General features: G+C 45.0%; 1 protein-coding gene across 3 annotated transcripts in view; it reads right to left on the bottom strand.

The window, feature by feature from the left end:
• The window catches only part of dpp6a (dipeptidyl-peptidase 6a), a 178,707-nt gene that overhangs the window by 100,500 nt on the left and 54,441 nt on the right, over positions 1-23,766 (bottom strand). Inside the window, exon 1 of one of the 3 annotated variants that reach the window (XM_018747864.2) lies at positions 16,110-16,181. The exons of the other annotated variants lie outside the window; for them this stretch is intronic. The gene's annotated coding sequence lies outside the window, so the exon portion shown is untranslated. Of the gene's footprint in view, positions 1-16,109; positions 16,182-23,766 lie in introns of those variants that run through there. 3 annotated transcript variants of the gene reach the window in all.

A 23,766-nucleotide genomic window follows, 5' to 3' on the forward strand; every position in this document is an offset into this window, starting at 1 on the left:
AAGGATAACAGGCCTTGGGTAAAACAACAACAGCTGGTATGCATGCATGTCCAACGTGGTCCTAGAATACAATTTGTAGTCTTGATTTGTTTTCCACCAAAAAATAAATTGCTTAGTAATATTAAAAACTTTTTATAATGCAAAAAACTGGTGATTAACAATACACACACACACACACACACACACACATTTTCTGAACCGCTTATCCCATATGGGGTCACGGGGAACCGGAGCCTACCCGGTAACACAGGGCGTAAGGCCGGAGGGGGAAGGGACACACCCAGGACGGGACGCCAGTCCGTCGCAAGGCACCCCAAGCGGGACCCGAACCCCAGACCCACCGGAGAGGAGGACTGTGGCTCAACCCACTGCGCCACCGCACCCCTATTAACAATACAATGTTATTGTTATTAAATACACACGCACACATTGACTGAAACCACTTGTCCCGAGTCGGGTAGCGGTGAACCGGAGCCTAACCTGGCAACACAGGGCGCAAGGCTGGAGGGGGAGGGGACACACCCAGGATGGGACACCAATCCGTCACAAGGCACCCCAAGAGGGACTCGAAACCCAGATCAACGAGAGAGCAGGACCCAGCCAAACCCGCTGCGCCACCATGCCCCCCTTGTTATTAAATGATATAATATAATTATTATATCCTGGGATGTGCGGTGGCGCAGCGAGTTTGGCTGGGTCCTGCTCTCTGGTTGGTCTGGGGTTCGAATCCTGCTTGGGGTGCCTTGCGGCGAACTGGCATCCCGGCGTCCCATCCTGGGTGTGTCCCCTCCCCCTCCAGCCTTGCGCCCTTTGTTTCCAGGTTAGGCTCCGGTTCGCTGCGACCCCACTCAGAACAACTGGCTTCAGACAGCGCATGTGCGCATTACATCCTGTTGCTCGTGTTAATGACATATTGGAAAGCACAGAGAACCGTGCCATTCTGTACGATTCAGGAAATACAGGCAGTGGCGTACCCAGTGCTGGTGTGGCGCACTGACAAATGGGGGGAAATGACAGATGCCCACAGTGGCAGGTCTGTTTAAACACACATTCTGTAAGCGGCTGCAGATTAATTGACCGACAGTGACAGGTCGAACAAATGGACTCGGGCTTCCGGAATCATCCATTCCAGCTCCTAATTGCGTCGCTGCGCTGCCAAGGCCAACGCCATCGTGGGCGAAACCTGAAGTGTGTGGAATTAATTAAAACATTTACAGCCAATCAATACAGGTAGGCACATCTTCCGCTCCCCAAACACGTTATTCATTTTGAAGCCATTGATCCTGTGTGAATGACCTGTTAGTGAGACGGAGCCCTCAAGCGTAGGGTTCGTTCTGACCAAAGCATGACGCTCTAACACAGCAAACACGCCTTTATTGGCCGCTAAAAGAACTGCAGGTGTAAACCGGCAGCAGAACACAGCCCGCTTTGTCTAAAATTGCCGTGAAAGTATAACACATGTAAACAGACAGTACAAATCGATAGATCAAAACACAAATATGTCATATTCTTTTTTCCATTTCTTCATTTCTGCTTTGTTTTCTGCTCCTCCGGAGCAGCAGGGCTCACATTAATCCAGGCTTTGCACAGAGCTGCTGCCTATGCTCCGAAAACCGCCTTTCCAGCGAGCCTGTTTAATTGAGATTTTAAAGATCGGCGCTTTCGAAATCCCCTCGAACCCTGCTGGCAGCCTGACAGCTGAGCTCCTCTCTTTCCGCTACCGAGGGCTGTCTTGTGGCCTGGATGACTTTTAGACACCTCCACACGCTGAAAAGTTTCCAGGCTTAAAAGTATGAGAGAAGCACGTACAATAAAAGAGGAAGGCCCTTCTCGCGTTGGAGGGTCCATCGGCTGCATCGAGCCAAAAATCGCGCTCGTTGTGGGGAGAAAAAAATGTGCGCATGGAGAGTTGCTGTTCCCAGCTCTCTTTCATGGAGGCTCAACGAGGGGTTAATGGTGAGTTTTCAGGCCGGCGCACATAATCGCTTCATAGCACCAAATGGGAAGGAGAGGGATCGGGGTGCCTGTCACGCTGCGTTATGGAGACGGCCTCATCCTGCAAAGAAAATGAAGTCCAGAATAACCTTCGGAACCATATTTGGCTCCCGGTTCCAGGACGCGCCGTGTCACTGTGCTGCCTAAGCAGTTCGGCCGACCTTTCGTCAGTGCTCGGGGTGCTTCATCAGCGCTACAGGTAACGGTCCGCCAGAACCTGTATAACACAGAACCACGGGCCATCTTCAGCAGTCTTCAGAGCAAACTCACAGCTCTTTGTGCCTGTCGCGTAGGGGAGATGGCAAAGTGTTTTGTCACGTGCAATCAGATGGGCCCGTAAGGAAAACATTCACACTGCAAGCCTGGAACTGGCTGGTGTGGCTTGATCCCAGGGCATCGCTCAGGTTTCCCGAGCCTCGTTTCTCACGCGCCACAAAATTTTTCACTGTTAGATAGGTCTGCACCTCTCCTGGCCTCTCTGTGTCCAGCCATGAATCGGAAATGAGGAGCAGGTGGAAAAGAGGTGCCGCAGAGTTCAGGCATCATTTTGATGGACCTCCTCCTTCCCTGCATGTGGACCCCTCCAAAGGGAGAGGCTCCCAGCTCCCCGTGTCTTGATCAGAAGCAGCACAGCTTGATTCTGGTCATCCTGGATCCAAGAAGACTCTGAGTAATACCCGCCGTCTGGTCACTCACCCGTGAAATCAATGGCATAGGAGACAATGTTTTCCCCTGCAGAGAAGCTCGGTTAAGAAGGTCATCTGAAGCTGTTGAGCCATGACTGGCATATCCCTCATGCCATATTCTGGTGCCGAGGCACACAGTTGTCTCCTCTCAAAAGGCTGTCATTCTCAAAGGTCTAATTATTATACTGAGATTCGAGTCAGATGCTCTTTTACCACAAATGAATCGTTTCCCTGTTCATTTTCATATGCAGCTGGTATTGCACATAAATTGTTATTTATATATAACAAATACCAAACAGATATGTTAAATGTAATACAGTTCAATGTTTACTAACCAGAGGCAAATTAATTTTAAAACAGGTTTGGCAACCATTTGGTCAAAGCATGTCTGATGACATGTAGATTTAATGAATTAGCAAGGCAGTCATGCGGTTTCAATTTGCATAAGCAAGACTGCTTGAAAACAGCATGTAAATAACACGGTACCGTTAAATACAAAACAGCTTGTTAGATGGTAACTATAACATGTTTTCACTCTTCCTAGTCAGGGTCACGACAATCCAGGGCCTCTCCCAGAATCATCCGGTGCAAGGCTGAGTGGGGGTGCACCCCGGGCCGGACAGCAGTCAGCTGCAGGATAGCCAAACACACAGAGTCACTTACCCATTCATACTCTGTGAGCAATTTGTCACGAGTTCATCTGAACTGCATGTCTTTGGATTGTGGGAGGAAACCAGAGCACCTGCAGGAAACCCACAGAGACAACGGGAGAACATGGAAACCCCACATAGCCTGAGCCAGATTTGGACCTACGCTAAACTGCCTGGGTGCTTTAAGGCAGCAATGCGACCTACTGCACCACTGTTAACTGCCCATGCCGGTCAAATGAAAATCATGTAGCAAAAAACATTTATTATTCATATTACACAGCCACTCTAACAGCATAATGTCTGTATGCTTTGTAAAGTTAGACATAAATAATAACAACATCAAAATGCTGAAAAAAGTGCAAAAAACTGTTTGATAAATTGAAAAGAAAAAATACAATATTAAAAGGGAAAACCTTATTTTCCTTCTAATCCTCTCACAACGGAAATACGGCTAATGGGGTGATTTCACCCAACAAATAAACCATGCTTTGTGAGGGACGGCTATATTTGTAATTGCATTTTTTTCCCCCACTTATCTACTTTGTAAAATTTCTGTTCTGACCAAAAAAAAAATCACTTGTTTTAACACACCTCTCAGTATAATGCATCCGATGAGAATAGGGACAGCCTCAATTCAACTCAATTCCACAGTGTCTATAGTTTACGTCTGGTGTTCATGAGTGCTGCTGATCAATAAAACGAGAAATTATGCATGTTTATAGGTTGAATCAACTTTAAATAAGAATTTGTAGAGACAGCGTGTTTTCAGTCATGTAAAAATTAACTCCAAGTTAAAGCAAAAATATTAAGTCTTCCGGGGCTGTGCAGCGGGTTTGGCCAGGTCCTGCTCTCTGGCGGGTCTGGGGTTCGAGTCCTGCTTGGGGTGCCTTGCGATGGACTGGCATCCCCTCCTGGGTGCGTCCCCTCCCCCTCCAGCCTTGTGTCCTGTGTTGCCGGGTTAGGCTCTAGCTCACCGTGACCCCACTTGAGACAAGCGGCTTCAGACAGTGTGTGTGTGTGTGTGTGTGTGTGTGTATTAAGTCTTGATAAGGAGCCACTGTAGATTTTTTGCTGAAATGCAATTCTAATCAGTTGTATGGTTACAGTGCAGCTTTGGTGAACTTATCTGACTAGCTGTGGGGACAACTAATGTGATTTACACAGTGATTCAGCAGCTTTCACTAAATGAAACGGTGAAGAGGTTGAACTGTGTTATTAACACCATGGAGTGCTAATCCCTGGAACAGCAGCCATAAAACAGTTCCGATGAACGGCGCTCACATTTCAGCACCACCGGACAGACAGCTCACTCAAGTCATCTCAGCACCGTGGAATGAGGTGAGAAACTCATGACAGACATTTCCCTTGAACACCGAAAGATTACTAAAAATGTCCTCTAAATCCAGAACGCTCACATACTCACACGGCAGACAAATATAATGATACAAAATAACTTGCCTTGGAAACTATTGTAACAGTAAGAGTAATATGTAGAAAGACATTTTTGTAATAATTAAAAGAAAAAAAAAAACCCTATTTTTGAACAGGCCAATAATAAATATTTACAGATGTGTGTTTGGAGTTTGAGCATACTTACATTTAATTATACTGTTTCATAATGTCAAAATTCTTTTTCTTTCATCTCACCAGTGATTTCTCAGACCACATTCTCATCACGATCTGATCTTTTTTTTTCCCCCACCAGTAATCAAAACAGGCTAATGACCTTGCGAGACTTCATGTAGCTTTTATGAATATTCATCGAGAACTGTCGCCACAGGAAAATATGTTCAAAAAATAGAAAGGCAATTTATAGTTTCATTTGAATTTAAGAAAGTGACAGCGCGTCAGAAAAGAACCTCTTGCAAAGTCTTGGGCATGAAAGTATCAGAAAACACCTCATTTAAAGAAGCACGACACACGAGAGAGTGGCTGGTCGAGATTGACACGCTAGAGATCGCTGGGGCCAACATGTGCAGAAAGGCTTTCTGGGATGCAGTAAGTAGTGGAGCTAATGGGGGAGTGGAAGTACTCTGCTATAATCTGCCACCATTCTTCAAACCTCTATGATGGAGACGGAAACCAACTGTGCTAGCAGCTCCTCTTTGCAGTTCCACAAATGCTTAATGGGACACGGACAATAAAATGATCGGTCATATAGTGGTTAAGAACACTGCCGGTTCACGTCCCTCGAGGAGCCGCGTTGAACTTTCCTTTAGCAACTGAACTGAACGTTTCTTTAAACCGAACGACACAGATTGAATGCAGATACGCAATAAGAGGATACCTGCATATGCTAATTTATCCTACCAGGCACCAAGGTGTGGCATCACCATTTCATAGAGCTCCATCTACTTTTTTGGATATGGCATCATCCTGAACGAGTATTAAGAGATGAAACTATCAATACCTCTGTATCACTGCAGCTGTACAGATGTGTAACAGACACATTCGCCCGGAATGAATTCCATTTTCCGTTTAATTTTAGGTCCTGCTGTACATCACCTTGAATTTACATGAAATCCATTGTGTTACAGATTGTCTACTTGTGTGTACGAGCATGTTCACTTGCCTCTGGTCATTAGGTATTATATGCCGTGTTTCAGCTCATGAAGTGTGATTGCAATGTGCCTGCCTGCAGCACTGAGATTTCCTCCTAGATTCTGGATTTGAATAAAGCAATGAGACGTAAAAGAACCTGAAGTAAGACCAAAACAAACAGTGGCAGAGCTCCAGACACGGCGATGGACGCAGGATTAATTATCGCTCCAAAGGTGTCTCAAATCGTCTATCTTCTCCATGCTGCAGTAAGTCTCAGAACATACTTATTCAAAATTAATTGGGGTAGAGAAGTAAAAACAAACGAAAAAAAAAAAAAAAACTGCACTGATGATTCTGGTAAAAGCAAAAAAGGTGATTACAGATTCCTGAGCAAGTCTGTTTGGATGAATAGGAGCACCATGATATAATTTCAATAGCGGTCATATTTAAGGTTACAGAAGCTCCAGTCAAGGACACTGAGTAATGACTGGATGTATTTGCAAAGCAAAAAAAAAAAAGTACCTACAAAAATGTGGCACTTCATTGTGCGAGAAATTCTGCTCATTTTTACTTGTTAGACAACAGATCAAAGTCAAAGTGTCAATACCAGTGTTCGTGTGTTTTAATTAATATGAATAACAACGAAAGTGTGCCGCGAAGTACAAATGAAGGCAATATTGACCTCGCAGGTTGATGCTGAAGGGTCCTCTGATGTTTATCCTGGTACAAACAACGAAGAACTGGCAACCAAAATATGGTGTTGTTTGTTTTCAAATTACAGAATGTGATGTTTCATAAGGACTGCCTTCATACTGAGCCGGCAGGAGGGATTTTTGCCACAGGATACATTTTATGATCACAATCTATTTCAGAATTTCCCCCCATACATCTCATCTTTAGGGAATCCACAGCGCATTGTTTGTCCCTTAAGAATAAATAAAATGCACATATTCCTGCTTTTGAACTGAATCATCTCCTCTGCATGGTGTCTTTTAGCCATTAAATATGATTTGTTCTTACTGGCTCCCCACCCCCACCAGCCTCCAACCTCACCACAGGAAGCACAAATGGAAATAAGTTTTTTTTAAATCATTGCCTTTAAGACACAAAATCACCTCTCTGTTTATGTTCAAGATTTTTTTTTGTCCTCCTAATATTCAACTTTAATTAAAAGGCAAGTAATTTTATCATCACCTTAACCATGTTGATAAATGAACACACACACACACACACACACACACACACACACATTTTCTGAACCGCTTGTCCCATACGGGGTCACGGGGAACCGGAGCCTACCCAGCAACACAGGGCGTAAGGCCGGAGGGGGAGGGGACACACCCAGGACGGGACGCCAGTCCATCACAAGGCACCCCAAGCGGGAATCGAACCCCAGACCCACCGGAGAGCAAGACCCGGTCCAACCCACTGCGCCATCGCGCCCCCTTGAACAAACAATAAATTTAAAAAAAAAAAAAAAAAAAAAAAAAAAAAAAAATCTTTTTCAAAAATTCAGAGGACCTACAAGTTTTGCAAGACTGTTTCATGCTGTCTGTGGTTCCGTGAAGAATTTACAGAACTCCATTACTTTTCTGCTATACATTTAACCGCTGTGAGGATTTAAATATGCACTCTTACTTATTCCGACTTGATTTGGTTTCTAACCAGTGCAATGCCAATGCTGCCATGTCCAAATGCACACAAAGAGCTGCTTAGGATTTCTATCATCGTGTATTTATAGCCTCAAACGCAGCCATCCATATCCACAAGCTTATGACAGCGTGCTGGAACTGCACGCTACAACTTCTTCTGCATGATAAATTGTTACTGGATCAGGAGACTCTACTGTTTTTCAGGAAGCAACATCTGGCCTCCTCTTTGCCCTGTGCTAGGGCACAATTCCTCACAAAACTTTTGTTTATAATTTGTCTTTCTGTCACATTATGAATTATCCTCGCATTTGTAATCCCCTGAATATTATTATGACCTGACAGCTTCACTGTCACTACTCTGTGCCTGGTGGGAAAAATCACAGCAAGGAAACATGAGCACCAGAGCATTTCAACAGACAGAATGCTGCAAAGTCCGCCAGCAGCAGGGCAAGAAAAGCTTTAACTTGGCAAGAGTGTCAATGAGCTATCAGAAAACTCATCATCCACCAGTGGGTAACCCCAAGTCTCATCGAAACTATGAATCAATACCACATGTTGCACTGGTTAGAGCTGCCACCTTGCACTTAGAGGAGCCACGTTCAAATGTCACTACCTGCTGTTGTACCCTTGAGCAAGGGACTTACCTTGAACTGCTCCAGAACAAAAAATGCCCAGCTGTATAAAGGATTGTGTCGCTTAACACTATAAACCCTCGACTCCATAAACTTGCACCATGTTGTCTGTTTAAAAATGAACTCTCGACGAAGTCAGTACGCAGTTACTTATATAACGTGGGGTGGTTCAACAGAGGGAGTCTAAGGGACTGTGCTTCCAGAATCACATGCCTGTATCTCTATCGGTTGAGAAATGCGCTACTGTTTACTCGGAGTTGTTTAGAGAAAGCGGGGTGCGGTGGCGCAGTGGTTTGGCCGGGTCCTGTTCTCTGGTGGGTCTGGGGTTCAAGTCCTGCTTGGGGTGCCTTGCGATGGACTGGCATCCTCTCCTGGGTGCCTCCTCTCCTCCTCCAGCCTTGCGCCCTGTGTTGCCAGGTTAGACACTTGCTCGCCACAACCCTGCTTGGGACAAGTGGCTTCAGCTAATGTGTGTGTGTGTGTTTAGAGAAAAGAATCTGCTTAAAAAATAAATGTGAAGGTGTGCAGCAAAGGAAAAACAGTGTCAGACAGATAAATACATTTAGATGTGGAACCCATGTCATTTGGTGTATAAAGAGTTCCACTACATTCTAAATGAAAAGTAACGGACACCTGAACTAGACATTGTGAAAAGCTGATCCTTAATTATGTCAAAACGCAGGGCTTCTCGCACTAGAGTATCAGAAATAAGGAGACATGAGAACCGACAGCAGCCTGTCACTGGATTAAATTGTTGTCCATCTTATTCAGCTAGTTCACATCTATTGTGCTGAGAAAACAAACTTTCTCCACCTTTGGCTGATGCTTTTTCCCCCCATTTGTAGTGCCGGATTTTCCAGCGGTACAAGTCCGGTGAAGTACCCTGCTCAGCCGTGCTGTGAAGCCGCCTCTCTTGGTTACGCGTCTGACTCGGTAACAGCGATGATGCCTGCTTCAGCAAACATGTCATGCCTCTTTGTTTTTCACTCTTTCCGTGACACTGCTCATTTTCGCCTCACTCCACCGCCGGCACAGCGGCACCGCGATGGAAAACAACTGAACAGCAGCAGAGAAACGCACCTTTCACCTCTTCTTTGGCATAATCCGGAAGAAAAGAAGGAACTCCAATATTGAGAGGGGCAGTTGCAACCAGGGGGGCTTTCTGAACAAACATGTAAGCAAACAACTAATTAAAACCTCAAGAAAGATGTAGAGGCGCGACGGGGAACAAATGGAACGAAATGATCCAAGCCCGGTGCTGAAACAAAAGTGTCTCCATAAAAGCATACGCAGGTTGATAAAAGACATCTTTGATCTTCTTCCAAGGAGCACGGGGATAAGTGCGTGCTTCGCTCAGGACGTGATGTACCCTTTTTCTCCAGCGTGGCTTCCAGGGTTCGGCGGGATGGGGGGAGGGAGGGTTCGAGGAGAACGTACAAAGTGCTCCAGGGTGAAAACCGGCTGGCAAATTATCGGCCCGGCCAATAATGGATGCACTATAGATGTTATGCGCTGCAGCCCGATAAACCTTCCAGGTAATAAAAAGGAAAAAGGGAAGGAAAAGAGAAAAACGAAACGGCAAAGCGCTCGTAAACCACCATTAAGTACGTCAGACAAGTCAGCTGCTCCCAGTAATTGCACCTAATCTGAATGCAGGCGTTCGGTGTGGTACGAAAGGACCTTCCTCCAAGCCATGGGTTTAGCGGCGATCTGCAGTCAGGTAAATTCCCGCGAGGCGGTAATTGCTGTACAGCTGTCTGATTTGGCCGTGAAATTGCCTGCCTTGTTCTCTGCAGGAGAAGAGGAAGGCCTGATTGCCGGCGGCGCCGCCCCGCTCACCGGGTCCGCACCGAGCTTCAGCGACTGGCCACGCGTACTTTCACACGGCCACGGCACTTGACCTTCTTGCATCGCCTTGAAAGGTGGCTCCTCACCTCACTGTGCAGCAGCAGCACACCTAGAGCATTAAGTTTTTTATCGTGAAACTAGCTACCAGACAAACTAAAGGTTAAATCTATTAAAGGTGGAAAATGTGTAGTGGCACTGACCTCCTTTTCACAATGAGATCTGTCCTTATGGAGACGCGGGTAATGAATGCTAGTTCTGGCCTGTTTTCCGGCATGTCGAATCAAATTCAAAGAGGTTCATGTCCAACAAACAAGGACGAAAAGTGAACCTTGGTCGCATGAGCAGGAAGAAATGCTCTTTAAAGGGATTCTGCACTCTAATACTCGGCTCAGTACTATAACCTTCTGAAGGAGGGCAAACAGATCATAAAAAGAGGCACACGTGGAAAAAATTATTCAGAAAACATCCTGATCTCAAAGATCAAATGGAAAAAATCATTGTTGAGCAAATGTGACGGACTTGAACAAGTCACATGACTCATTTATTGATTTACATTTATTGATTTATCTGACACTTTTCTCCAAAGCGACCTAAAATATACAGCAACTTACATTCAAGATACACAGGAAAAGATGTTATACCCTGTGCGTACTTTTCAACGGCTGTACCCAAGGACCCAGTCCAACCACCAACCCAAAGCCATAGAGAACAACACCCAGCATAGCCAACAAATATCTTCATGACCTGAGACCAAGAAGCCTAACTGACTTCTCCAACCCACCCATCAAACCAAAACTAATCCCACCAACCCAAATCTAACCTACCAACAAATAACCAAACCAAGCCTAACCCACCAACACAAAAAACCATCAAACCACACCTACCAGTAAAACACCTAAACCAAGCCTAACCCAACAAAAAACCAGCCATCAAGCCATCCCACTAACAAAAAAAGGAACCATCAAACCCTAACCCACCAAAGCCAAACCTACAGGCCAAGTCTCAACCACCAACAGAAACCAACTAAGCCTATTCCCAACAACACAAAAAACCAAACCAACAAATCAAGTCTAACACACCAACTCAAAACCATCAAATGACAAATCACATGATTAATAAACAAGACAAATATCCTTACTTCATCAATAACATCACTGCGACCCACCCTGGTAACTCCTGATTATGACTGTTATCTCGACAACCACATCATTAACAGGAAACAGGTCTATTTACAAGGGATCTTTAGAGTTAGGATGTAAAAAAAAATTTAAACAAGAAGCCAATGATGAAAACTCGTGGTCCTCGATTTATGACATATTTTACAACAACCTTGACTTTTGATGGTCACCCCATTAACTTTACGGTAATATTTTTGAATCCCAACATTGTAATATTTAATGCCGAACGCTCCACTTATTGTACAATATCATCGACTGTCTGCCTGGTCACAAGGGATCATATTTCTTATTGTCCGGGTCTCAGTCAATGTATGGATGTCCAGCAGTGATTGTGTTTTGTTTACAAAAATTTTCAATTGTAACTCCCTTCAAGTTACTTTTAATTCAAAATCAGTAGCAAACAAAAAAGTGAGCATTCAGTATTAATGGATAGTGTACAATATTAACTACAGTATTCATTAAACACACTTTTACTGTACTTCATTTCATAAATATTGTAGTGCATTTATATTGCTCTTATTTGAACGAACAATTTGTGAAATTAGCAAAAAAATTATAGAACATTTCATTTGCATTATGCTGCATAACATTATTATACAACATAGCATTCGTGTGTGAATGTTTATGAACCCTTATGGTTGATATAAAACTGCATATACTTCAGTGATTCAGTGTCAAAGCTTGATTCTCCATCTTTGGGGAGAAGGAAAGTGGGGAAAGACTTCAATGACAGACTGATGGCATATGGCAGAAACTAATAGATGAACTGGCTACTCTGTGATGGACTGGTGTCTTGTCCTGGGCGTACCCTACTTAACCTTGTGCCCTGTGCTTCCGAGATAGGCTCTGGACCCCCACAACCCTGACAGCAATGGATACAGTAATGTACCTGTTGTGAGCCAGGGAATAGGTGCTATTGATGGAGATCGTAAATGGACATCCAACCACAGGGGACTGTGCCCAAGGCAAGGACCTCACCCACAACCTAACATGACCGCACCTTCTCTGCCAGGCGTGGACATGTGTGGGACTGCGGGGCTGCAACAGGCAAAGGATGTGAGGAAACAGGTTATTAAAGCAGCTGTCCACTTAAAGCAGATGGAAAAAAAATGCACCAATCTGGTTTTTCTTTAAGGAAACTGGAGACATGATGTGCTTTACTGCACGCCCTGCAGTGACCTGTGATGCTGCGGTGCGATGTGAGCTGGCCGGGAGCCCTCGAAGCAAGCGACAGCTGAACGGCGCTTTCTGGAACCCGTCCAACCCATCAGCGGAGGCTCGCGGCACAGCGATTCTACCTCCTTTTATCTTCATATGCTCCCCCACCCCACCTCCACTGAGGTGTTGCGTGTCCCCCGAAGATAGGCGGCTAAAGGTTGCTGACTCGGCGCAAGATAATGTGGGGACAGCTGGGAGCGGGTGGGCATTTGGTAGGGGAGGGGGAGGGGTGGGGACAGTGATAAGCCTCTAATGGATGTGTGTGGGAAAGCAGAGGCCTCCGTGCTGATAGTGCAGACAGGAGGCGTGCCAAGCATGAACCTTTTTCTTTTTGTGTTGTCACTTGTCGATAACACTGTGCTGCTTTGCGCCATTTATTGTGAATCTGTGTGTGTGTGTGTGTGTGTGTGCGCAACAGGTAGCAATTCCTCATCTCTACAGTCACATAGTCTGGAGATGCGTGAGAGGTCATACTTTACGGCAGCTCTAGCGAAAGGGCCCAGAGAACAATGTCGGCTTTCGCGGCTGCTCTTTAACGCAGCCTCCAATTTCGGCAATAACCAGGCGATTTACGCTTCACATTTCAACAATCAAAGCGACGGTGTTTGCAGTCTAATGACCTCCATTTATCTGAATGCACCGCCGCCTCTCCACTCTCATCTTTTCCCTTTTTTCAGTCACGTCACAATATGAAAGTCATGTTTCCACAGCGCGGAGCCGGTGTCCCACACAAAGTCTTTTTTGCAGAGCTCGCAGGAAAGGGTGACAACGCTCCCTCTCAAAAGGCAACAGGTTTGAAAGCCGGACCTTCAGCGAACAAACCTCGGCTGTTTCGAAGAACAGGGACTTTGTCTTGTTGCCGCCTGACTCCCAGGTGAGCTGATCCGCATTGCGCCCCGATCGATTCCTCTCCGCACGCCGCTCCTAGCGGAACCGGCACGGTTCCAGAGAGTGACCCAGCGCATCTCGCATGCTTTGTATCGCAAGTCAGTTTGACGGCTCTAATTATCTCTATTTGTTTGAACACGTAGCTGCATCCACACTGTGGTTCCAATATAAATAATTCATTGCGTTTTCCTCACTCGCCATATTCTCCTCCCACTATTCCCCAACCTCATTTCCATTTGAAGGGGCTCAGTTTGCTGTTATAACACAAGCGTATCACCAAAATGTGGCTATATTTGCAAACGAGCATACTTCCTGCAGGGTGGCAGAATGAAGAAAGGAATTCAACCAGTTTCTGCACCATACGTCAAACTCATTGTTGAGATCACAGTGCAACTTTGTACCGACACACATAAGCACGCCTTAAGTGTGTGCAGAAAGTTTGCAGGTAGTGTACAGGTTGAGGCGCATGGAGTTAACCTGAAGGCTGCTCGTTCGAGCTTCAGGAGGGACCCTGGGGGTTCAGAAGGGAACCTGTAGCATCTTTGAGAAGGATACTTCTCCTGAACTGCTAGAGTAAAGCATCTTGCCATATAAATGAGTCAAACTGAACATGTCGGCTCAGTGACAATGACAATAATACAAAGAATAGCCTAGGTACATGAGATGCAGCATATGCTGCATGCCGAACCGCAAAGAGCACGGTGGAGATGGCGAGAGCGGAGAACGAGGCATTGTTAAGGCAGCGTGGCGCCATTGTTGAGGCACCTTGAAGGATGAAGGGATCAGCTGAGTACTGTAGGAATAAGGCTCCAACGACAGGACACGTCAACAAAGCGTTTCCCAAATCGATGAGGGAGCTGACAGCAAGTCCTTGGAGGGAATGCCAACCAATGAGCGAGCAAACTTGTGCCGCAAGGTCAGATACAACGTGGGCAAACAAAAGTCTCCTTGCAGACACACCCCCAGAGACAGAACCGTTCTTGAGCGCTATTCAGACGATGAAGACAAAGCAGGCTGCATATGTTGGTATCAAGATGGAACTAATTATCATTATAGACTTATTGATTATTCTCATACAAAATGAGACAAAAGGAATGCAGAAACAGTTTGCTTTTAAGTCCTGGCTTGACTTGGGAAAGGCAACATCCTTCTCTAAGACAAGCGTATTGTTATTATGTGGCTTTGGATCCCCAGTAATGAGGAGACCTGCTTGCGCAGGTTCTTAACGCAGCGCTTCCATTAGTCAACTGCAGTATTTGAGAGGTAGCCAAAAGAGACAGAGTGGGTATAAACAGAAGTGAAAAAAACTGCCTCTTTACAGCGATCGTTAAAGAGCGGGCGAGCGGCTGAATCCCGACTGCCGAGCCGAACGTATTTGAGGCAAAATAAAACAAAAGAAAAATCAGAGCAGAGCAGGCAGAATCCCGGGCTGCAGCGAAAAGCAGCACACAGTGCCAAGATGAGAGCCACGGGTGCGGCTGAAGGACCGGGACCACCAGAAACTGCATGCAAATTACGGAAACAAATCAGTTGCTTGGGAACACATTTACTGGAGGGAATCAAAAGATAAAATTACCAAACGCAGTGCTAACGATATGCACAAGCAAGGAAGGTTATTCACACCTTGTCATTGGACAGAGTCCATTTTTTTTGATTTGGTCTCTTATCTAATTAAGGGTCCAACTCAGCAGCCGATATTGGCTGGATACAAAAAGAGTCAGAAAGGTAATTTAGAAACAGCCATATTCCAGCACTGATTTGAGTGGCCTGCATTATACAAGTTTTATATTACATATCACAGAAAAACAAGGACCTCTTAGAATTTCTCAGCAAAATTCCAAAATGCTCAAAATAATACTATAAAATAGTAATCAAGCAACCTAACCTAAAGATACCTGTTCCCAAATTAAACTCTCTAAGAAGGACACAAACTTTGGACCCTTAATAAAATGCATTTTTTGCAAATATAACAATTGAAACTGTATATCTGAAGAAATAATACAGGGATACGTCATTCAAGATACATAGGCGTATTCTTCAACGGCTATACACAAAGACCCAGTCCAACCAACAACGTGAAGCCACAGAGAACAACATCCAGCGTAACGAACATACATCTCCATGACCCGAGACCAAGAAGCTTAACTCCCTTCCACAACCTCCAACCCACCTACCAAACCAACAAACCAAACCAAACCAGCAGGGTATCAACATGAGTATTTCACTGAGGTTGTCAAGTGGGCAGCTCCCTTCATCGGTGTTTTGTTGAATTAGGCCCACGACACCCCGGAAGGCTCAACAGTGCAGTCTGGCGTCCCAGACCCACCCCCCTCCGTACACGTTAGATGCCCTTCACCCTCAACAAATACTGCAGCTCCACTAACTCAACAACCAGTTAAACCACAGCTCCATACATACCTTCTAGACACTGCATCTTTACCTCCATACCAGCCAGCAGAAACTGCAAATGCAACGCTCCACCAACGTAAACTACCCTAATTAAAGGCCACACCTCCTTAATCGCTGCCAGCTGCTTCCCATTACTAGCCAAACGTATCCACAATAATTTTTAAAACTTTTATTTTTTTTAAACATATCGTAGATACTTTTTGACTTGACAGGCAAAAAATAAGATTGATAGCTTAAGGGAATGAGTTTGATTGTTAGTTGGATGCCTCTCCTGGCATTTTATGTGCAAGGGTTTTGTTACAAATCAAGTTAATATCACCAGTATATACAAAGTCACAAAGGATGGTGTTAACATAGGTAAAAACATTCCTGTTACCTCTTCTTTTCACATTCTACACACTGACAGTCTTACCTCAGCTGGTAATGAAACGAAAAAATGCCAAACAATTGGGGCTCCACCTCCACCTAATAATCAGGAATTCAAAAAAAAGATAAAACAATAAAGGGTAAAAGATAAAAAGAGTAAAAGCAATAGCAATGATACTGAAAAAGAAAGGCTGCTGGGTTTAATACGAAACCTTTGAACAAAGTAGCCAACAGGGACAAGGTGGAGGTGGAGCCTGTGGCTGGACATGTACTGATGTACAGAGGCGGCTCCTGGCCAACATGTGAGCCCTTCTGCTCTGTCAGGATGGAGCCCCACCTGTGGGAAGCACGAGGCTGCCAGATGAGGTCCAAGACTGCCTTCTGCCTGCGAGTGAAAAATGTGTGCCTTGGGGCGAAAAAACTGCCAAGGCCCTATAACCCGAGCAGCAGCCGGAGCCCGTTTGCCAGGCACACGGAGCTCTTTCCAGGCTCCCGCTGCCAAATCAGAACCCTCCACTCCTCACTGTAATGAGAGCGCCAGCACAGGCTGAAAGATGGTGCACGCACCGCTTCGCTAATTCCGCATGTGAAATCATAAGGATGGCACCGTGACACGCAGAGCGCTGGAGCGCTGGAGTCGGAGCTGGAACTGCTGCTATGCGGTCCAAAAAAAACCTGACACGGAAGGGCTAAATAAAACAGGAGCGTGGCGGGCAGAGGCACGGAACTTCTCTGCTAAATGACATGCGGATGTGTCAAGAAAATAAGACACAACAAAAAAAAAAGGAAATTACAGGAAGGGAAGGCATGCTCGTATGATATTCGTCTGAAAAGCTTCCGTCACATCAAAGCGTGGAAAAGAAAGCTGCTAATAAGCTGGGCGCTACCTGTAGGAAAGGAGCGAGATGCGGGAGATGGGGGAAAGGATTGAATTAACGGCGTCGTGTTTGTATTCGATCGGCCCACGTCGCTTGGCAGCTCATCTAGCGGGTGTTGGCTGCTTGGCGCACCGGGGTGCCCGGAGAGACCCCCTGTTTCTTCTGGCAAGATGTGCTGTCCCGCCACAGGGGCCTGTGAAACAGCAGGGGTTCTGCGCGACTGATGCATTGTGGGAAGAAGCCAAGAAAGCCGCCCTGCAAAAGCATCAAACAGCTGTGGGCGGAAGGCTGACGGCACCAGCATGGTACAGACGTATCTTCAAGTGACAGAAGTAAAGCTGAGACAGCTCTGCGATGGAGCCCTGTGCAGACGGGGCAGCAGATGGTGCAGCGGTTAGAGAAGCTAAGACCGGCGTTAAAACCCGCCGTAGTCCTGCTCAAAGTACTGACCACGAATCGATAGTGAAATATTACCCGTCCGTCAAAATGTAATTATATGTAGCTTAACACAGTAAGTCACTTTGGAGAGAAGTGTTAGCTAAATAGACGAATAAATATTATATAACTATATACGATAAATAATCATATTTTGCCATGGACAAGAATTTTAACTGAATGAATACATACACAACTATAAAGGGGTAAAGAATTATAAGCACCTCAGCACTGAATGTGTTTTTTGAGAAAAGCAACACACAAAATAAATATTACAGTAAATATTTATAAATAAATAAATGTGAACGTAGGTATGGAAAATGAGGCCGAGGCCATTGCCCAGGCCTGCTATATTTTTATGATAGCAGAGTTATAAAAGTATACTATTCCCAAGCTCACATTTTAAGGCCTATACCCTATCTGTGCTTGAGACCCTACCTGAGCTCATGTTGTTGAGGCCTGTTCCATTAAATACATTCCATTGACTGAGTCAAGCCCACAAACACTTAGCAATATAAATATATTACTGGATGTTATTTTTTCCCCGAAAGACAGCATCCCCAGAAGTACACTTTTTCAAGAAGGACCCCAACCTGTCTCAGTCCTGTATAAAATAACAGCTGGGTGGCAAATGTCTACAACATACAGTTCTTTGGTCTCCCACACATGGCCACAACATTGACTGTGGCTAATCTAATAGAAAAATGAAATAAACACGTTCCTTCGGGCCAGCATATACGGGGGGCGGCTATGTTTCGGTCTCATTTCTGAAGCAAGCAGCTGTCTGAATTCATTTGACGAAATAACAGTAAACAGCCTCTCCCTAAATGAAACGTTATGAACAAAATAAATCAATGCCATTAACAAGTACAGGGCTCACACACCGAAACAAAGGTTGGGGATTTCATTTATTATTTAATATTTACAATACCTTCTGCCTGGTGGCCCCATTCACATGCGGGTAGGTGTTCCTTCACAGAAGCCTGTCACCGGTCAGCTAATCTTCGTCTACAAAAATACTGCGTGATGAGCACAAGTACCATGCTTGGAGATATGACCACGGGGCATGTCCAGGCAGACCCGTTAGAAATTCAAGGTGCTGGAGAGGATGAAGAACTCACCGTCCACAATCTTTTGGCCGTCTGCACACGGGACAGCTTACGGATGCCCATCCCTAGGGCCGGGCGTTCGAGATACATCTCAGAGCAGGGAGTCTGGCCAGCGAGCTGAGGGCAGCCGAGAGTGGAGGATCCCTTTGGCAGGCACGCACGCCCTACCTTTCAATGCCGCAGCTAATAGCAACTCACAGCTCGGCATAAATGCAACGACCCAACAGCACTCTGGGTAAAAAGGAAAAAAAAAAAACCCACACAGAGGATGGGGCGCCTCTTGGTCTACCTTCCCTTGTGGGGACGGTGCAGACAGATTCCTTTCAAGATTTCTTTCAACACCGCCGTAGAGTCCACTGAACCCCAGCAAAACTCACACTGCCATCAGAGCAGGGTTTAATGCACTAATGACGTTAAAATTTCAGAGGGCTTCGGCCACAGATTGACGGTGTAACACTACACTTCGCCGAGAGAGCTGGCAACCAGCAGATAACCTGTTTATCAACCCATTACTCTATGTGTCCGGATGTGAAGAGTATCTCCAGTTTCTAGAAACATGCACACCCATACACTGTGTAACACAGGTTCCTCGGGTAGCTGACAACTCATCAGGCCTGAGCGCTATGCGTTTAAACAGAAGACCCCCTGCAGTCTTAGGGGAAGACCTGGACCCCGTGGGAGTGTATATATATGTATTTAGCTGACATAGCTGACATAGCAAGGCAACTTAGAGTGATTTAGCCACTTATACAGCTGGGTAATTTTTATTGGAGCAATTTAGTGTTTGGTAAGTTTTTCCCACAAGGCTAATACTTCAGATGGTGGGATTCAAACCTGTCAACTACAGATCCAAAAGCAGCAGCCCTAACCACTATTTACCAGCTGCTCCTCCATTCCTCCACAGTGTAGTAAAGGTGATCCCACAGCACGAATGGTAGATTTAGGCTTCTCTTCAATCTACAATTACAGCTGCCAGGACTTAGACAATACCTTGACCAGCGGTGCATCAATTCTACAGCCTTCTCTTCACAAGTTTGCTCAATGACTTCATTATATCCCCTCTCTCTGTGACCTTCCCAGTGTATTCAGTGCCTCTCCGGCAGAAAGTGAATTCCCATTTAGTCTCTGTTCAATATTTTCTCGACATCCTCCGGATTTATCTGTGGTCAGGGGTCAAATGAGGAAAAGAGAAGTGTGCTTTTACAGCAGCAGTTTCCCACTAGTGAATTTTCAATAGCCGCTAATAATTGAGGCCATCGAACGTCACCCGCACACATAGAGCAATTAGCCTTAAATCATACAACAGCTACTGAGACATTATATTGGGCTTACAGTGACAATGTATAACACCACTGCAATATATTGGCTTAGTAACATTTGCTTTGCCGCTTCACCTCAGGTGTGTTTCGCAAAGCGTCACTTCGAAGAACCCCAAAATAAACAACCTGAATGCCTTGTAGGTTATTTCTCAAAAAACCTTAAGGAAAACTGGCTTTTACTGCTCCACATGCACCCGATGAACAGTTAGAGGCGAAGCACAAAGCGCCGCTCTTGGCTTGCTTCGCACGGGGAATCGGATAGTGAAGCACCCACTATAGGTCCAGGTGACAGAAGAGGGCCGACAGGTCACCCGTCTGCAGCTCGGACAATTTCGGAGACAGTCCATGCTTTGCTAATGCAGAGACAGAGGAGTCTCATGACAGACTGATGACTGACTGATGACCGACAGCTGTCACCAAACACCTTTTCTCTGCTCGGTGGTGGGACTGGTGCTCACGCTCACCTGGCCATACCTATCATACAAGTCAGAATCCAGACGCTGTAGGCCTGTAGGACTCCAAGGGTCAGTACAGTCATCACTGTCTCTCTGCTAAGTGTGTTTGTTTGGACTGTCCATCTTTGGAGGATATCTCACACAATGCAAAGTGTTTACATAATGTGCTATAAACTTGTTTTCAATACATATTCATACAGAGTGTACCAGTACTCAGAACAATGTACTTAACTGACATTAAAAGTGCATGTGATTCCAAATGAGTTAACATGTGCATTGTTAATATTTAATTTATAGCAATTGTGACTGCACTCTTTGTCCTGTGGTTAAGACAGAACAAACAAGGAATAGTATCTCATAAAATAGAATAACTGTTTCAAGATGTAGGGCGGGTGCGGTGGTGCAGCGGGTTTGACTGGGTCCTGCTCTCTGGTGGGTCTGGGGTTCGAGTCCTGCTTGGGGTGCCTTGTGATGGACTGGCGTCCCGTCCTGGGTGTGTCCCCTTCCCCTCCAGCCCCACGCCCTGTGTTGCCGGGAGAGGCTCCGGCTCGCCGTGACCCCACTTGGGACAAGCAGCTTCAGTCATTGTGTGCGTGTGCATATGTGTGCATGTTTTGAGATGTACATACATGCGAGAAGAATAATGCAAATGCTATTCTGTGAAAATATGAAATATCTGGTGCCCATGGACATGTGTAAAACAGTTAAAGCAAGGGTACAGTATAATCGCTGCTGCAGTGGAGCAGTACAGATGAAGACAGAGAGCTCCATCAGCAGTGGGCACACCCTGGTCCTTGACCCTCCCAGCTTTAAAAGAGTAGCAGTTTCATAGTTTTTGTATTCCATTTGTGCTGAGTGAGTAAGTGGGCCGATCCTCCTCAGCGCCACGAACGTATCAGCCGGTTAAACAGAAAAGCGCTTGCTGTTCAGCCCTGGTCTCAGCCGTGAAATATTGTGCAGCATCTCTCAATTCCGAGCGCAAATAGAGGAATTCTGCAGAGCGAAGGCTTGTTCTGCAGGGAGAGTTTCCAGTAGAGTTCCCTCGACCCAAACCCCCCCCCAGTAGACCCGCGGTAATGTTCCGCTCTGTCGGACGTGGGGTGACGGGGGTGAGAGGGGTTTTCGAGGGAGGAAATAGAAAGAGGAGCTCTCCTGTTCCAAATTCTATCAAATGGGTCGGAAGCAAAGGCGAGGCCTCAGACTCCGAGTGGACCGTGAATGATGGATAGGATCTAATCAGAGGTCTCGTTTGGAACGGCAAACAGACGCGTCAGCAGAAACTGTGGTTCCAACTGGGTTTTTTTCCATCAGTGGAAACATAAATAAAGTGTACATTTGCTCTCAGACACAGCGAGTGGATTGAACAGAATCTCTGCAATACAAGCATATATACACTGGGTCCTCAACTTAAGAACACATCAGGGACTGGAAGTCTGTTTCTAACTCGATTTCCTCATAAATCCAACCACTATGCATCAATAAACGTATAATAAAACGGACATCCCTCGAATCATTTCCCGGTTAGGTTCTGTAAAAATCTTAGACAACGCTATAATGACTTTAAAAATTTGCTGTAAAACACACCGTGGTGTGGAGGTCACTCTGTCACAGGACTTAAATTTTACTATTTCTTTTCTTACTCAAAACAATATGTAACACATTCGTCAGCATCTGGCCACTTTCATTTTGCTTCGTTATTAATCACAGATATGAACCTCAGTTTATTCTCTGCGCTGCTTCAGTAAAAGCTGCGAATATAATAAATGAGTAAATCACAGCAGGGATTTTATTTTAACATTATTATTAACTTCAAGCTACATTAAAATCTCAAGTCTGGTGAGATGCTGTTTTCCATTTCCGCACTTGACTGCTATCTGTCAAAATGTTGTCTCCACAAATTTCTATTCAATGGTGAATTTTGACTGATGCATTCCATAAATGTGCAACGTTTGCCATCTCGTTATTGATCACCAACATTCAGAAACACCAGACACGAGCTGCAAACCTGTGGAAGTCAACTGAATTAATCCACTCCAACATTCCTACTCCTTTTGGGTGCTTTTTGCTGCAGGTGACTTTCACTCCACAACAAACACGTTGTTGAAAATAGATAAATAAAGAAAACAGTTAAAAAATAAACAAAAAACACCACGCATCCTTGAAAACGCACGTAAGAGCCAGTGTAATTATAAACAGCTATACACCAGAAATTGTTTCTAACTTCAGTGTAGGAGGAAACAATGGGCTGAAGCAGAAAGGATTGTTGTAACATCCTTGAAAATGAAGTCTGCAGCTGTACTAATTGTTCAACAACCTTTGTGCTTCGCCCAAATTAGTTGATAACAAAACCTTAAATCTCCTTCGACTGAAACATACTGTAAGAGCACTTTGCCAGAGCGCGTAAGAAAACGATCGCTGCTGACTGTTCCCTCAGTGCAACAGTCAAACACTTTCATTTCCAAGCCTTTTATGAAGAAACTCTGCATTTATTCATTCCCCTATAAGAAAATCAAATACACATCTATGCCCTCTTTGAAGACACAATTACAAAGGTGTGTAAAAAGACGAACAAAACAGACTTATGAAATTTAAAAAAAAAAAAAAAAAACCACATGCCCTCTTAGCAGAAATGGATTTTAATTCAAAAAATATTTTACATATTTTTAAAAGACAAGTACTCTTTGCAACTGGATCTTCAAGGCCACCTGAAGGCCAAATGAGAAAGCCATTAAAATTCCTCACTTTAAACTGTGCAACCAGCACATTAAAGGCAGAAAAACATAATTGGATATTTGTGTGCGTAATTTGCCAAGTTATACAGCGAGTAGACAATGAGAATGTGAGCACAAGGATCCCGGGAGTGATCATTACAATTTGTAGTGGAAAAAGGAGGAGGGGAAATAAAGAGAGTGATTGATTTGAGTGCGATTCGAAAGGAAAAGCAATACAGCAAAGGATAATTAAGATGTGTCTTTTGATTAACTAAATAGTCTGCTTTACCCTCTGTTGTTGATTATGCAATTTTCAAGTCGCTTTGTATCTGCATATGTCTGCTGTACTCAAAAAAACAAAAAAACCCCCACTGTAAGTGTCAAACGTTAAAGATGATTCCGATGTTTTTTTTTAAATTATCTGGCAATGAAAGTAGCAATTTCATAGGGAGGTAATAGACTTGGATGCCACGAATCAGCTGGCTATTTTTTTTTGGTTGCTCCCTGCTGGAATCCCGAATACGTGCCACCGCCCTTAAATTCTCCCTGTCAACGGCCAAAAGTTTTATCCTCGACACACTTCATAAACAAAAGCAGGTAATCCATGGGCTGTCAGGGTAACAAATACGTGGGAGTGCTGCACCAATAAGGATGGGTTCACTGAGGCAGCCTGTTATCAGGCACTGGGACGGGGGGCCATGATGGTGATTGATGAGGCCTGTCGAGGAGTTTACGTTAACCGCTTCAGGTCCAGACCCTGAGGCAGCCAGCCCGGCCAAGACCCCTTCCTTGACCA

Source organism: Scleropages formosus, chromosome 19 (genome assembly GCF_900964775.1).
Source record: "Scleropages formosus chromosome 19, fSclFor1.1, whole genome shotgun sequence".
NCBI lineage: Eukaryota > Metazoa > Chordata > Actinopteri > Osteoglossiformes > Osteoglossidae > Scleropages > Scleropages formosus.